At 35.2% G+C, this 17,859-nt stretch overlaps 1 protein-coding gene across 7 annotated transcripts in view; it reads left to right on the forward strand.

Annotated features, from left to right (window-relative positions):
- Positions 1-17,859, forward strand: part of CDH18 (cadherin 18) — a 378,826-nt gene that overhangs the window by 168,625 nt on the left and 192,342 nt on the right. For all 7 annotated transcript variants that reach the window (XM_037381369.1, XM_037381368.1, XM_037381373.1 and 4 more), the window contains one exon: positions 1,150-1,223. The gene's annotated coding sequence lies outside the window, so the exon portion shown is untranslated. The remainder of the gene's footprint in view (positions 1-1,149; positions 1,224-17,859) is intronic.

Raw genomic sequence — 17,859 nt, forward strand, 5'->3', positions numbered from 1 at the left:
AAATTTTGTAACTGGTGGTGGGCATTTAAAAGCTGTGTCTGGTGTTGACAAGAGGTATGAAAATGCTGCTGACTTTCCTTTTAGAAATCATACCGTTCCTATTTCATGTTTTAGTCATGATGAGCTTTTACATGCTTTGTGAAACATGTCTGTGTTTAAGATGGTGACATCTCTAACATACGTTTCGTCTGAAATGACTGTTTAAAGTTTAATTTTCTTAGATGCTATCTGTTGTCCTGTAAGTGAGGCTTACTTTAAATTGTAGATGTTTCACCACGCTAATTTTATGGGAATAATTCCAGCATATTTGATTTCTGCCAGAATTGCAGTTATTAATATCTCTGTTGAATGGCCAGTGTTAGCACAGCATTGCTTGCTGATACCGATACCTTTGGGGAATGTGAAGTAATCAACAGCTATCACGTAATTCAGAGAATGTAAGCTTCTCACAGCTGCCTTTTTTTCAATTGCATTTTCTCCCATGGAAATTTGTAGCTTTTGTATTAAAAAAAAATAAAAAATCAAAAGCTTCTTCAGAGAAGTTTAATTCAGTATTGAGGGGCAACATATTTTGACTTGCAAATTATAATAAATAAATAAATAAATGTAATATAAATGCGGTGGTAGGCACAAACCCTGGCCATTCCTTTGATACACTAGACTGCTGGAGAAGGCATTAGAAAAAATTATTTTGAAATATTCATGGTTCACAGTATTGTAAAAAATAGAAAATTGAGATAAGTGAGGGTGATGGATTTGCTCTTTTTACATTTACATTTAGTATATTTTTAATATCATTGCTTCTCTTTTTTGGTGTTTTTTTCCTCTTTCTTTCTTTCTCTCTTTTTCTTTCTCTCTCTTTTTCTGTCTTTCATTCTCTTTTTCTGTCTTTCTTTCTCTTTTTCTGTCTTTCTCTCTCTCTCTCTCTCTCTCTCTCTCTCGGTGTTACCTTTATGCCCCACCATAGTGTTCTTCTGAAGGGTTTTTAATTTCAGAGATTCTTATTACCTGTTACGAGAAAAAGTTCAATGCCAATGTTACACTGCTTTTGACTTCCTCTGGAAGAGATTTTTATAGTGAAATAACCTCTCCCTCAGTTCCTTGAATTCTGACATGTGTGGGGTTTTTTTGTTTTTTGTTTCCCTGCAGCTAAAGAGGCAGTAGGTTCGATTTGGCAAGTCATTTGGAAAAGGAGTGGAGAAGTGCCCTGTAACCGCTGAACGGTAAGTGCCTGTTTTACCTGCTATTTTAGCTACAGAAGTAAGTAGGATATACAGATGGATTGGTATGAAACTTTTATAGTCCTGAGAAGCATATAAAAATGTGCGCACGTGGAAGTCTAACTATTCTGAAACTGAAATACTTTTTTAAAAAAAACAAAAGGCCAAGAGATTTGCTTGGATGTAATTATGGATGAGGTCGTGAGCAGTGTTGAGGTATACAGAGTAAATTACTGAAAGCCAAAACTGAGAAGTACATTAAGTGACATTCTGTTAAATTGATTTGGATACTAAGTAGTTTTAAATATTCAGTATAGAAAGTCTCTAAAATTAGAGGGCGCAGTGTGGATGTGTGCAAACAACTCTGCCCTTGGAAACTGGGAACTAATTGAATAAAGACATGCCTGTCGGCTTTATTTGCATGCTACTAAAAATGTCACTCTGTTTTATACTGTATATGACTGTCAGCTCTGTTTGCACCGTGCTTGTCTGTTAATTCAAATGCTTTTTTAAATCATGTCAGATTAAAATTTCTTTTTCAAAATCCAGGTGTTAACTGCTTTGTATTTCACCCCAGGAGAAAATATTCCTGCAGCAGAAAGCAATATATAATAATGAATCTTACAGGGTAGATTTGGATGTGAGAACATAAACTAGAACTGTAATGTTTGACTCTTGGACTTAGAAATTTTAGACATATTTGCAAGTGTATTAAGCACTTAAGCTGTTATTTGAGGACAGTCATGCAAGAAAAAATATTTCAACTCTGCACCTAATATACAATATATTTAAAACCTTCACCACATCAACAAATTGTTTTAAAAATTAAATTTCTGCTTTCCTTAGGATTGAAAATATGAAAGCAACTGAGACAGAAGTTCGTAATATTGATGTAGTTTTATTAGCTTAGGAATTATGAACATAGCTTTAATATATTGTAGTGCCTTTTGTTTATACACAAGTGCAGGGAAGTAGAATGCCGTAAGATCTCCCGACTCTCGGACAAACTGCTTTCTGCAGCTTTTTGAATACACAGAATCTTGATCCTTTTACAGCAATAAACAGCAGGCTTGGGAAGCAAAGGAACAGTGTCATGTTTTAGTTAAGTAGGACTAGCTGGAAGAAGTGTGGGGTATGCTTTTTTGTGTGGATGTAACTGAGATGCAGATTTGACCCAGGCAAACCAATCTGCTTGCTCATTGCTACCAGATGGACTGCTCCCAGCTGTGTTCCTCTCTCCTTTGTAGTAACATGGCTGATGCTTATTCATTCCCCTGGGAAGCCAGCTGCAGCACAACCACAGAAAGACTGACTCAGCAAAAAAAGCTGAAGGGTTTTCTGTCCATTAAGTGGGCTAGACTGAAGTGAGAAGGCAGGAAATTAGAAGAAAACTGGAGGAAGTGGACTGCATATTTTGGTAGCTCTAGAATGTTGGAGGAAACCATGTGTTGCCTAGTGACAACATTCCTCTATCCATGAAATTTAGATGCACTACCTCTGTCTCACCTCCTCCTCCAGTCTCCTTGGGCTTTGGGTGGAAGCTAACTTCAACTGCTGAATAATGAATACAGGATTGTTAGAAAGGAAGGAAGGAAGGAACTAAGCAAGTGAGGGAATTGATAAAATTACACAAACTACAAGGATTGTAGGCTGATAATGGAAGATTAGGGTGTTTTTAAATAAATATATTTTTAGGAATGACTGTAAGAATATAGGCCATCTCCTGTGGGTTGGTAGATGCATGGCTTGAGAAGTTATCTGAAAACAAGTTGCCATGGGGATATAGTTGCATTACTATACTGGAAATCAATGCCAAGGCTGTGTGGTAGATAGCAGTCATTGAATTGTAAGAATGATAAAAATAAAAATAAAAGTTTTCAATAAAGTATTGGAAAGCATGATAAATGCCTGAATTTTGGGGGCAATAAGATAGCTGATGACCTTATTGTTAGAAGTACAGATTCTGACCTTAGGTTACTGGTATAAATCTTGTATAGTCCAGCAGGATCACAAGGGTTATTACCTAATGATTTTCCTACACATTTGGCATTAACTATTCTCTTGGTAAAGATTTTCATGGAAGAGATGGGAGAAAGTACCTGTGTTATGGGTCTGTAGATTGTTTCCTCATGTATTTCCAGAAAGATACTTCTTTTAAGCACAGAACTACAACACATTTTAGTGAGCTTGTGTCAGGGATAAGGAAAGATGACTTTGGCATTAGCTATCTGGGGCCTTGCACATGCATATGAGAAGGTTCATGGGTTTTGAAAGTGTTAAATCAGTGATGAACACTTGTTCTCATGGTCGGTAACTGTGCAGAGTGGGAGTATATTGATACCACTAGTACGTAACTGTCAGTGTTTATTTAAGAAATACTGGTAAATGAATATGAGCTGTTGTTATTGTGTGTTGATGTTGTTCTGGTGCTTGATGTTATTCTGGCATGTACGTTTCCGACGTGCTGGATTTTATGATTGAGTGTCAAAATAAAGCGCAACTGTCTCATAAATTTTTTGCCTTCAGTCATTTATTTTGGTACATATCAAAGGATTGAGGCCTTGTGGGCTGTGTCTTGCTACTAGTGTGTGTAGTCAGCTCCCCTGGAGTCCCATTTCCTTGCTCTCTGGTGAAAATGCAGTAAAAAATGAGTAAGAAAAAAAAGTAGTCTCTGCTGCATTAGTTCCACAATGCTATTACCAAGCAGCTGTAGTAGGTGAGATGGAGCTCCGTCTGTCTGTGACTTCCTCATTCTAAATTATTGGATCTGACCTTGGTTATGAAGAAGTGATTTTAGTTTTTCCTATCAACAGAAATAGATATCCTTTAGAAAGTGGACTTTAGAAATGCAGAAATAGATTTCCCTGTATTTAGAATGCTTGTGTTTAGAATAAGACAGTGTATGTATATAACCTAATTACATAAAAACAATGATTTTGATCAGTTACAGCCCACATAATAAAAATAGTGAAGGGTAAAGGATGGGGGGGGGGAAGGGGACAGACCCCCAAAAAACAACACAAGACTTTTCTATTTATCTATATAATTGGTTTTACAAAATCTACTTATTGCAGAAGTAGATTACTTTTCTTTCACGTGTGTAAGGCAAAAGAACTAAAGGTCATGGCAAAAAACAATAGGATGTATGGTAGAAGTACAGCTAGATAATGCTATGAACCTACTATTATTGAGATGGATCAGTTCTTTGCATCTGTTTTTATCGTTTAGATAAAGTAAATTAATTGCTGCTTTTGGTAGGATATGGAGATTGCATATATGAATGATTTGCTATCTAAGGTATATTGTTTATCTTACAGTGTATATATCATGAGTATATAATATATATATTGTATATTATTGTATATATACAATATATATAGCTGAGTCCTTTGCTGTCAGAGCTGGCAAGCTGCTGTTTACAGAAAGTAGTTGCTCTTGTATGTATTCCCCATGTACAGACCAAAGAACTGGAGATGTTAAGTGTCAAGGAAGCAGCTATGTTAGAGGCTTTTTGGGTTGTTTACCGTTTTCCTGTCTCTCTCTTTAAATTATACACACCTTATTCATATCAACTGTTTCTTGCATGTTTTCAAAGTAAACGAAAATTCAGAATTGGAATGATAAGATCTAAAAAATAACCGTGGCATACTTTTTATTAGTTTAAAGCTTGAATTTGAAACTGACCAATACAATTCATTACGAAAACACTTGTAAAAGGTAACACTGCAGTTTAATTATAATTCCCCTTTAAATCTTTTCCCCAGTGTTTTCAAGAGTAATGTCAGTATAGCATACTATAATATTGAACTCCTTTTTATTATTTCTTCTCTATTGATTTAATTAACTGAGGTGAGTAATACCTGTTTTCATGAAATGTTGTAGAAAGTATTAGGGAAATTGTTACAAAAACTATGTACTGCTATCAAACTTAGAACTTACTATTTTCTAAACCTCATGCCTTATATTAGAAGGCTCTCTAGAGAGGGGAAAAAAGAGTATTTAACTCTTTGGAAAAGTAAAACAGATTACTGACATTTTTTTACTCGCTTTTATTTAGAGAAAATACTGTAAAATATTATTACTCTATTAAGTCGTCAGTGTTGATTCAGACCTATGTTGATTCTACAAGAATCTAATTTATTTTCATTACCTTTGGATAAGCACTGAATGGGATGGGTTTTACTCTACAGTTACATCTGTGTGTATATGTATCTTTTTATGTGTCTGTTTACCTTTTCATGCGTAAGAAATCTGCATTGTTACAATAATCACATAAGAGCCCTTCATCATGCAAAGAGCATGCACAAGCACTAAACACGTGTCAGTGTTGCTTAAATCTGACATAAGTATCTTTTACAGACTCTGTTCAGTCCTGAGACATGTATAATTCCAGCAATGTCAGCACCTCACCAATTCAGCATTTTAGAAAGTCTTAAAATTACAGCAATCTGCATGATGATGTGTAGCAGGTGACTTCATAATAATGAAAAAAAACCAGCTTTGTTCTTCTCTGTTGTGGTTTAACCCTGGCCAGCAACCCAGCCCCAGGCAGCTGCTCGCTCACTCCCCTCCCCCAGAGGGATGAGGAGGAGAATCAGAAAGGAATGTAAAACTCAAGGGTTGAGATAAGAACAATTTAATACTTTAAACAGAATTAAAATGAAATAATAATAATAAAAATGGTTATTATAATAATAGTAACAGTTATAACGGAAAGGTGGGGGAAAGGATAAAATCCAGAGGAAAAGGGAGACAGGAAAACAAGTGATGCACAGTACAACTGTTCACCACCCGCTGGCCGATGCCCAGCCAGTCCCCCAGCAATGAACCCCAGGCCCCAGCTAACCCCCCCCCAGCTTATATACCAAGCATGAAGTCCCATGATATGGAACATCGCTTTGCCTAGTTTGGGTCACCTGTCCTGGCTGTGTCCCCTCCCCATTTCCCATGCCCCTCCAGCCCTCTGGCTGGCAGGGCCCAAGGAACTGAGAAGTCCTTGGCTGAGTATAAACATCACCCAGCAACAACTGAAATCATCAGTGTGTTATCAATGTTGTTCTCACACCAAATCCAAACCACAGCCCTGCACCAGCTACTAAGAAGAAAGTTAATTCCATCCCCAGCTGAAACCAGGACATGCTCCTTTAAGAGAGAGGTCCCATCAGAAAACAAACAAACAAATAAACTATTTCACTGCTGTTTCTTCAGTCCAGGGTGGGGGTTGGGATGGAGCATCATTGCTGTACTAGCTTTTGTTCTATCAGCCATTACCTGGAAATTAAAGATGCTCCTGACAGACCTCTAGGAGTAGCCCCTTAGTCTCGTATTTGCTAAGTTGCTTTAGCCTCCTGTGAAAACAATTTGTCTGCCAAGAAGGAATAGGCCTGAAGCTTCATTAATGCTATTATATTTGCATCAGATCAGGATCATGAACTTTTATTAGCTTTTTAAGCCTTTCTAATCACTGTGTATAATTTATTTTCTTGATACTGCTGTTCTCTTGTGAAGCTCGTGGCAGTTCATTTTGATAACTGTGTACTTTTAATTCTCAAAGGTTGATGAGGGTTTGCTAGTAGCCTCATCAACAGCCCAATCCTTTTCAACAGTAGTAGGTCTGTGCTAGAATATGTGGAAATGTATGTATTCTTATTAATGAAACACCAATTTACTTTCATCAATAGTAGCAGATAGGCAGCGAGGAAACACGAAACACTGAAATGCGAGAGAACAACCACCAGTGAAATCTTCACTCTCACTTTGATTGGTTGGTTAGGGATTAAATTATAGGTCACAATTTTGAGGTATTATTTCTCTTGATTGTTTTCATAGCAGATATTCCAAACCTCATAAAGAAAATCTGGAAGCTGTCACAATTTGAAATTTCATTCTCATTGTTCTATTACTAATCAAATAATGTTCTGTCTACTAACTCTGTCGAATGACTACCTTTGTAGTTGTAACTTACTAATTATAACTTGTCCACAGATAGTTTACATGTTGCATTTACGTACCTTAGCCTAGCACTTTTCACAGCTGGCTTCAATAGAGTGCTCCGGGAACATTGTAGTTGTAAGCACTGTCAAATAAGGCTCAAAATGAGACCGAGATACCAGTGTTTGCTCGGAAACTTATCTTTCATGTGTAATGCTTTCCCTCTTAAAGTGAGACTGTAATTCTTCTGGCTGTTCAGTCCTGACTGTGGTACTCTCTTGATGATGCTGGACGAGTGAAAAACCTTTCTCTTGCTCATTTACAGAAACAAAGCTAAGCTCCAGAAAACATGTAAGTTACAGTTTGAGCTGCCCTCTGGGTGCAAAGAATCCAGTTTTGGGTTTTTTTTTCATTAGCATACTGTGACTGATTTCTTGAAGACCTTGAACCCACAGTAGAAAGCCTAGTATCACATACCAAGCCTCTTATTTATGAACAAGATAAAAACAGTCTTACAATGTTTCACTTGCCCTTAGACTATTATTAATGTGTTAATGGAAGACAAATGCATTTTGAAAGTGAATGCTGCATTCTTAAATTGTCTTGGAGTGTGTAAGTATATAATGTTAATTCTCTACAAAAGCTTTTCTTTCAGCTCTTGCATTAAAACACCAATGACCCAATCTTTAAAAAGTTCAGTTTTAAGCTTAGTTTTAATCAGACAATCCCATTAATGTGAATGAGCTTTTCATTAATAGGCTTAAAGTTAAGTAAGTCTTTTTTTGTTTTCACAATCAGAACCTAAGATGTGATCCCAATGATTAACCTTGATTCTCCTTCTCCTTCTGTTTCTGAGGATTTGCTGGTGTTACGGCTTGAACATTAAATCTCAATTTATCTACCTGCTTATCTGTTCCTGTGAAGTTGCTTGGACAAGAATAGAAGCTAAAATTTTCACAAGAGTGCAATAAAGTTGCATATACAAAGTCTATGGCAATTTGGCAGAATTAGTGGATTTAACACTTTTCACTATTTAAATCTTCATACAAACTAGTACATGAAAATTGTCAGCTATATAAAACCTGAATTTATCTTAAGACCAATAGTAAGGTTTTCATTATGTGTTCAACTTCAGTTCAAATTAAAAATCATATACACTCACATTTCTAGAATAATGGAGCACTGTTCAAGGAAGAACATTGAAGTGATTTATGTCGAGACAAAAATGATGGAGGAGTAGCATAAAAGGTACAAAAGACTACCTTGGTTGAATTGAAGGACAGGATCTCTTCCTCAGAAAAGCAGCTTAGGAAAAACAATAAAGAACAATCTGAAATAAAAGCAAGGAAATATGTCTTTGAAAAGATGAGTGAGAATGAAGATGACTTCGTGTGTTTTAGTTGTAGCACACAATTCATTTCTTAAAAATTACTTTTAAATGCTCACATTCATGAATTAATTTAATGAAATACTGTGTGTTTCGGTGTCCTTTTGTGACAAACTACTGCTTTGCAAAGTGATCATGAAATGTGTAGCTGTTGGAAAAACCAAGATATCAGATAGTATCAACAGCAAAAGAACATGGTACTATCTTCTTCATCTACCATCTTTGGTATTGACTTCCACTGCTAGTTAGACATCGCTATTTACCAAAGTATGCTGTTTGTTTGTTTGTTTGTTTTAATCTGTTTTTCAAATACCATGCTATGTAACAGATTTTCTCAAGACGCAAAAATATTCCACTCATTCTTTGTACCCATTCCCCTCCCCTAAGGAAAGGAAAGAAAAAAATGCATATTTATATATATACACACATATACACACACAATGCAAATAAGCATGCATGTAGGAGTATTTTTACTTTTTGTTAGAAGAAAAGGTAATCTTAAAGAAATACTCAGTTACAATCAGTTCAGCTGTTGAACTGAAATTCATTAATTGTGCCTATAAAGATTTTTTTAATGATTGGATTTTATTCGGTTTTATTTACTGATTGAGTTTTAATTATTGATTTTTTTCCTCATAACTTAGAGCAATGGAAATGCAAAAGTGAGCAAAAATTAATCAGGGAAATTTTCGCTACACATTATAACAGACTGGTGTAACTAGTGAGAAGTGGGAGCTTTAAAAGATTTTGTTCACATAGGTAGATCGTACTTATACATACATCTATGTGGAGTGTGTGCGTGTCTGTGTTTACACAGCCTTCAAAAATCAGAGTATTTTTAAAAAGAAAAAAATATTTCTTTAATCTTCTTGTAGCTATATGTTTTAGTCTTTAATTAGAAAAAATAAACTTTAGAACTACAGAAATATTAGTGGCAATGAACTAAATTAGTTGCATTTTCTTTAAAGTCACTGTTTTCCTGTTGATTTCAGTGGATTTGTGGGATTTTTTACTTATGGATTATTTGATCCTGGATTATGCTTGTGTAAATTTCTGAAAAATACGGGATGGATTTACTAAATGAGTAAAGAAGGAGTGATCACAGGCAGGAGGACTTCAAAGTATCTAAGCAGACATTAAGGATGTTTTGCTATTATAATAGCAGAAAGGATAAGTCTGAAAGTATATATTAATTGGAAGACTGGGATGGAGTTCTAATGTAGCCATTCATAACCATTTAAATACACTGTCCTAAGAAATCATGTCAAATAGCACAGTCACTTCCATGTCTTTTCAAATCTCACTTTGAGATCTCTTTCATTTAACTCTTCTGTTTGCATTTCACATGAATTTATTATGTCATTCCTTTCTGAATTTGCAATACAGCAACAAAAATTTAGGAAAATGTTTTTTCGGGATATTTTGGAAATTTTCAATATAATTTCAGTATGATGGAAGATACTAAAGTGGTTTCTAGTGTAGTACAAAACATTACATTTTCATGTTGATGTCTCATGATGTAGAAAAACTAGTTATCTGGATTTGGAGAACCCTCCAACCTAAGAAAGATCTTCAAAATAACATATTGGGGAAAAAATCCATTCCACTAGTCTAGCTTGCTCCTAGGGTGAAAAGTACGAGTAAATGCTTGATGCTTGTGTTCATTTCTACTACAAAATGACAATAAAAATGCATATTACTAAAAGCAAAGCTGTGATTTCTTTCAAAGTAAAAGAACATTTAAAAATTGATATGCAGAATTGCAGTTACTCAGTCTGTTCAGACAGCATTCTGTAAGACATTTGGTATTTTTCTAATTATTAGAGACTTCTTTCTTGCCAAGATAACAAAAGGAGGTGTCTCTCATATTTCTGTATTTGCGACAGTAATTATCCATAGAAAATTCCAACACCGAATTACACTAATTTTCTTTTTCATTTGTTTGTTACTTAGAGGCAGACACTTCCTGTTTACATACCCACAAACACTTGCATTTTTATCTGTATCCCCTTCATTCATCCATCTGAACAAAGCTGCCTTTGCAATTTATGTGACAGTTTTGTATATCAATTCTGACTTGTGGAAAGTTTGCAAAATGAGTTTCTAAGTTACATTGCTTGCATTTAACTGGTAGCACACTACAGATATCTACAAGGAGGCTGTGACATTCCATTTGAAGAATTATGAATAACTCCATCTACATGGAGCCAGATACACTTACTGATGGAGGTGATAAATGGAGAAGCCTGGTGGTTTAATACTGGAAGAATGAGAAAAGACAGGAAGATAAGATTTAAGAAATAATAATTAAAAAGTTATGCTCAGTATTTATGTTTCAAGACAGTTCAAATAGTTCAAGAGAAAGTTAAATGCAATGAAAGGATGTGTGCAGCCAGAGACAAATCTAGCTGGTAGTGTGTAGAAGAAAATAATTTTTAGGGAAATGTTAAGAAAGCAAGATACTCGCAGCAATGCTGTGTGGTTGACAGTAGTTATAGTATGTTTGGCAGAAGTAATGTTCCAGGAAAAATAAAAAAACTTAAGGAGATCTCAGTTAATGTGTGATGTGAAAAGGCATATTTTTAAATACAGACTTCAAATTTAGACTCAATATATATGTATGTCTCCTTTTCTCTTTAATTATTGTATTGATTTTTATAGCTTCATAAAAGGAATACTAGAACTGCCAGTGACCATTGAACAGAGCTCGTATTCACCTTTGTGTCATTTAAAATTATTCCTATTCTTTAGTGTTGGATTTCTGCGTGATAGTTATACTTCTGAAAAGGATTTTCTTTTATTAGGTTTTTTGTGACTTGCATGATTCCTTTTTTATTTGAACTGTAGATATAGATCCAAGGAACAACCTGATTCAGCAGTTGCAGGAGTTGATTCACTTCATACACCTGTGAAATAATGAGTAGGGATTAACGGAACTGGTACCACTTAATTATAGGCTTCGTGAAATAGATTTCTAATAAAAAAATAAGCTAGGCCTGCTGAATGTGTAGCAGAATCTGTGGAGGTCTAAAATGAAGAGAGAGCCCCTGATGTGTGTTATAGGAGACCTGAGAGAGCAAAGTTGTTAGGTGGTACCCTGCAGGGAATCCTCCATCATTCCAAGGAGAAGAGCAACCAGGTCTCCCTCAGCAGCTCCAGGGAAGACATGCCCTCTCCCTCTGACTGCTGAAACAAGTCAGACACAAACACAGTGCAAAAACCATGGTTATTGCCCTGCTCCAAGTGTCAGCAGTGAGGCACTGGGCTGCTCTACAGAGACCTCCAAATAACATTGATCACATACTTTTGCTGCCTTTGATATGCCCCCCCTGCTCCTTTCCCTCTTTCAGGTTCTTCCATTTTACCATCTTCATGTCCCTTCCCAAATAAACAACTTGCTCATAATTCCCGTTTCCTTATTTGTCTTTCTACAAGTGCACCCAAACTCAGTATTTTTGTTAGTGTTTCCTAGGTAGTCTCAACTTTAAAAACATATTACTGAAATAATTACCTAGGCAGTATGGACCTTGACTCTCCGAAAGAGGCTCCCATATTCTTCCAGAATGCTCTGTGAAGTTCAGCTCTTCTCACATCAGTCTCTCTGAAATCCAGGCAATCCTCATGGCTCTGACTGTAACTTCTTATGTTGTTATTTGTTGCGTCCAGCAAGTTTTGTCATATCTGGTGGTTTCTGAGCTGTTCAGTTAGCTTAACTGCAGGCCAGTGCATGCATCCTCTTTCTCACAAACTTCTCTGTAGCTAAATAGTCATGTCCAGCCTAGAAGCTTACCCTGCTTTGAGCAGTGCGTTGCTCTAGGTGACGCCCAAAGGTCCTTCCCAACCTGTTTTAAGGTTTTGTGACATTACACATATGGTTTGTGTCAGTATGTTTTAAAACAGGTAAATAAAGTCTTCATGCCACTTTCACTGAAGCCAGGAACAATTTACTTTGGTTTCACGTAGTGCTGAAAACAAATTTGGACTCTAAATAGAATTCAGGTAACTGTTTATTCTTTTTATAGAACAAGAAAAAAGATCTTCATATCTTTTATTATTTTGCCAGTAACTGACCCAAAAAGATGGTCTCACCTGTCAAAGTTTGGGCTCTATTTGACATCTTAATGCTGATTTCTGAAAACCTGAAGTCCATAAAAAGCATTCTGAACACTGAAATATTTTTTCATAAATTCCTCTTTTTGTATATTGCTGTAATTAAGGAATTTTTTTTCCCCATATTATTATTGTGGGGTTTTGGTCCTAGAACATTTATAACTCAAAACCATATTAATATAGATTTAAAAATTAAAAGATACGCAAGGTGCTCTCTTACTGAGGAAAGTAGTTGGTGCTGAGTGCCACTGAACTTTAAGAGTAAAAGCTTATCTTTGCTGAACTTGGAATTTTGCAATGCGCATAGTGGGCACTGGGGTTTTGAATCCAGAATACAGAAAATGAGCTAAGTCAGACATAATCATCATGGACAGTGATAAGTAAAATCTCAGCATGTTTACTATTTGAGGAAAAAAATCTGTTAAGTTGCATGAAGAGCTTATTGGGAAATTTCAGTCAAGAATTTATTTAACTGCAATGTTTCAGTTTGTGAAAAGCAAAACTTTATAGAAGGGTTGTTTCAATGAGAAAAATTACTCAACGTTCTTTACATATGCTATTTAAATATTTTTAAATTAAAATTATCTTTGCTTTGAAACCTAGCTGATTTTAAATGCTAAACCATTTTATTTAAAGAAATGTTTTATTTTTATTGAAGTGGGTTATCTACCTTGTCTCAGTTTTCCTTCATTATTTCAGTAATGCTGCTACTTTAAAAATGGAACAAAAGATCTGTTTTTCTTTCTATCCTGTGAAGTAGATTTTTTTACAAAAAGATCATCTTAGAAACAATGGTGACAAATTATGTTTTGATTCAAAAAGAAAAGAAAGATTTACCAATAAAAATGTAGTTTAGTTATTTTCTATATTGAAATAGATCACATTCTAGGCATACTTTCTTACTGCTCTTGAAACACTGGAAAAACAATGTTTTCAAATTTCTAGCATACACAGTAAGGTTTGTTTTTCTTTACGTAACAGTAAGGTTTTATATTTTTCTTTAAAACACTGAGATATAAGTTTATGTACTCAATAACATATTTATCACTCTTCTAACCTAAGGAACATATATATATTTTACATTATGTATTGTCAAAATTTCCGTAACAATAATATAATCAATGAATTTACGTTGTACATTATTATAAGGAGTTTCAAATACAGTGCTGGGTTGGTAGCAAACTATGGGAGGCAAATGCCATTCTTAAGCATTTAGTTTCTACATTGGACCTCCCTTCCCTTTTTTTTACTTTTTACCAGTCATTTGGGATGCTACCATACCACTCAGAGGATCTCTTGCTATTCATTTTTGAGAAATAATTTGTTAGGATAAACAGTACCTATGGATTATACACAAGGGGGCTGTTGCAGGTTCCTCCTATTTAAACTGGGTAATTGCTCATCAGATACTCATGTATTTGCTTTGTTCCCTGATTGGGACCTGACCTTTATAAATGGTAGGAATGACTCAGGAAATTACTGAAATCTTTATTCTGCTAGCAAGTTCCTTGTGAAGAGAAACAGCACAGAAGGAAAGCCTTTGCTACTCTGGGAATGTAAAAGGACCTTTGTACTGTCTTACATATCTGTATTATCCTTGACTAGCTGCATGGACTTCAGGTATAAATGTACACGGTTTGGTCTCTGGTTGAGGAAAAGAGAGACGTGACTCAGATTTATGAATCATCTGTCTGTTTCACGGTTGTTCCTTTCACAGCAGGTAATGGCTAGCATGGCTGTTTGTGCAATTACAGTTACAGAAACAGTGGCTGGATTTTATCTGATTAATTGTGGTTTTATTTTGTCATGGTTCTGACAGTCATGCTCTATGCAAATCATAGGGGTATAGTTACAATAAATATTTCTTCAGTTGTTGATTATGGCAGAGCACTTCTGTTATCCTGATGTTGCTGTGTGCCTGCTTATTCTATACAAAACAGTTTTGTGTGACAACTGAGGGCAGGCTTTGAATCCCTTTATTTTGTCTTAATGTTGTATTTTCACTAACTGTTCATTGTAGCATTAATTTCCTATCTACATATAGTGCTGCTTGCAATTTAAGTACCTCTTCTGTTTTGTTTGCAAACTTCGCAGATTTCCCTTTGTTCAGGGAAGATCATATATTTCTTGACTGACTTGTACTCTTTTTCAACAGGATAACAAATCCATTGCTTTGTAGTGTTTAATAGTTTACTGTACTCATTCATGAATATAAGAATGTCTTCTAATAACTCTCTTCAATATCTTTTCTAAAATCAATGCATCTTTTTAAATAATCTCTACAGTTAACTGCTCGCTGGAGCTATTTATTGCTAAAGGCAGCATAGCACATCATAGCTCATCTTGCACATCATCTAACCATAGCATCAATTAGACACACTTTCAAAAATCGTGTTATGACAATAAGACTTGAATTCCATAGTAGTTCTAATGTATTTCTAGCATAACGTTGGAGGTGAGGATCTTATGCGACCTGCCTGTTTGTAGCCTGGCAATGAAAACCTATTTTCTGATGGGAATTTCAAGGACCGACAGGGTTTTGTTGTGGGGCACTGGTGGTTTGTATGTAAAAATTGATATTTATTTTTATATATATAAAGGATTGGACACCCTCATATTTTTAACTTGTTGTTGATTAAAACAAAACCAAAAAAATCCTCTTTGGAAAACACTTTAAAAATAATTAAAAAGCTTATCCTTATTTTCATATCATGCTGGGTGTCAGTGTGCCCAGGATCCCTTATTTGGGTCGCGTGGAATCAGTGTCTCCTTTGGCATATCATGTGCTGGATTAGTTGCCTATATGTAACATGGGTAATTATTGCTCTTTATGAGTGGTGCTTCAGTTGATGTTGTCCTTCAAGAGATCCATTAAAGCTTGCGTTTAGCGATAAGCTACACATAGGATCAGAAGAGAGTATCTTGATCACTAGTCTACATTACTTTTATAAATTCTTTGACAAGTCAAGAACTCCTGTTAAAGCTGCTACTTTTTGGACCTTGGTACAAGACAGCCTTGACAGTCTTGTTTATTAATTAAAAAAAAAAAAAAAAAAAAAAAAAAGGGAATGATAAAGCAGGTGCCAGTCCAATAACTGTTCAGGAGTTTCTTTTGCTGTAAGCAGCATTAAAACCTTTTGAACATTTCCTCTGACTGTCTCCTAAGGCTGTTTCAGCTTTTCACACTCTCCGTTCATCCTCATGGTGCTGTTAGGTAGGCTTCCAGTGGTTTTGTTGTTTTGTTGTGGTTTTTGGTTGGTTTTTTTTTCCCTCTGGAGAAGCCCATCTAGATACAACACATGACTAATCTACTTTAACCAAGGTGTTACCAGGAAGTAGTTCTGCCCAGGGCTCCTCGTGCTAGCTCAGCATTTCTGTTCTCTTTTAATTGCAGGTGCTGCTAGGCTTTCCTTCCAACTTCCTTTGTAACACAACCTAAATTGCAGTTCACATGTCTTCTGTAAGGAATGTGGAGTCTCTTCTATAAATAATCTCAGAGGCTTTTATTCATACAATGTCTACTCCATTTTATGACCCCAGCTGTTTTAAATGATGTAACTATTCTAGCAGCAAAGTAACTTGTTAAGGCCTGTTAAGCTAACAAGGAGTCTCTATTCTGAACTGCTTTAATGCTGGAGATAAAAGTCAAGGAAAAATGAAAATGAACTTTTATCTAGAAGTTGATTCAAACAAATACTGGCTAATTTTTAGGGCTATTACTAGGATTTTAAAGGAAAGTTCTGAAATTTTTTATTCCATCTTGACAACATAGTCAGAACTAAAAAAGAAAATGAGAAATGTCAGTGTGTTAATGCTGGATAAGAAGTCATCTCTGGCTTTATCTTCTTCCTTTTGCAGTCTATATATATATATAATATTAATAACACAATATATTATATATACAAAGGAAAAGATCAGACAAATCTGTTGTGCAAGAAATAAAGAAGAGTCCATACTTGTGCTGTGTTGAAGGTTTAGTTACAAACTATCTAAACCTATAATAGAAATAAGAACAAAACCACAGACTTTCAGTTAAGCCTCTGAAATATGAACTTAAAACAAGGAACATAGTAGCTATTAACGCAAAGGGATGGATAAGCTATATTTTGTTGTGATCTTTACAGAACAACAATAGTATATTGGTTTCTGTGACTTAAAAGCTACTGAGTGTTGAGTTGGGTCAGTAAGACAGAAGTGTTAATAAAATTAGCAATAAAACTCATTAAATATATCACTGAGGGTAAGAGGAATATTTGGAAATAATATCTGCCTTGAATGGAAGAACTGAAGAAAGAAAAAGGGACATTCTTAGTTTTAAAAAGTAACCTGGATTATGATCATTTGTGAAGAAACCTTATGTGATACAAACTGTAGAATTAATTCTGACCCTGGAACTCCAAGCCGCTAGGAGGAACGCAGCCTCATAAACAGGGATCGTTTGACGCATGTCTGTCAGTCAGGATACTATTGAAAAAGTCATCACACACTACTATCTGAAATAATTTTATAAATTTAAAATTATTTAATGCTAACTCTGCAGCTAAACACTACCTTTCCTGGAACTAGTAAAAAAATTACTAATTTTGGGTATCTAATTACAACATTAGGGCATGTAAAACCCATATCTGTGGTGTCAAACTGTCTTTATGTTATGTAGTTTATAGTAAGTTACTTTCCAGAGGACCAGCTAACTTGCTTTTCCAAATATGATATTTGTCTGGAATTTGTTTTTTTACTGTTTTAGAATGTCCCAGAATGTGTGAGTTTCTTTTCCTTAATAATATCCCAGGATAAACTGCTGGTTTTTGTTTCTTCATTGGCTTTTAGTATGCTATTCCTTTACGTGTAGGTGGTAAAGGGGGAGAAGAAACAAAAAAGGAGTGCATTTCTTTTCCTTTTCTTTGGTTTTTTTTTTTTTGGGGGCAGTCTCAGCAAGAGTAGTATACTCATCAAAGGAATCGGTTTTACAGAATGTGTTTCTCTGATTGTAAATTGAATGTAAGAATACTACAGCTTTTCACACATACTGTATAACATAGTGTAATCATTAAGCCTATGCAGTTGTCTTTATACTCTTATGTTACTTTATATTGTATATGTTTTCTGAATCACACGTGTCATCAGTTGACCTGATCTGTAGTTGTATGTGAAAATGTGGAAACTGAAAGAGCCTTTTGTATATGAAAGGTTAAAAGTGTAGGGAAATAAATA

Source organism: Falco rusticolus, chromosome 3, assembly GCF_015220075.1.
Source record: "Falco rusticolus isolate bFalRus1 chromosome 3, bFalRus1.pri, whole genome shotgun sequence".
Classification (NCBI taxonomy): Eukaryota; Metazoa; Chordata; class Aves; order Falconiformes; family Falconidae; genus Falco; species Falco rusticolus.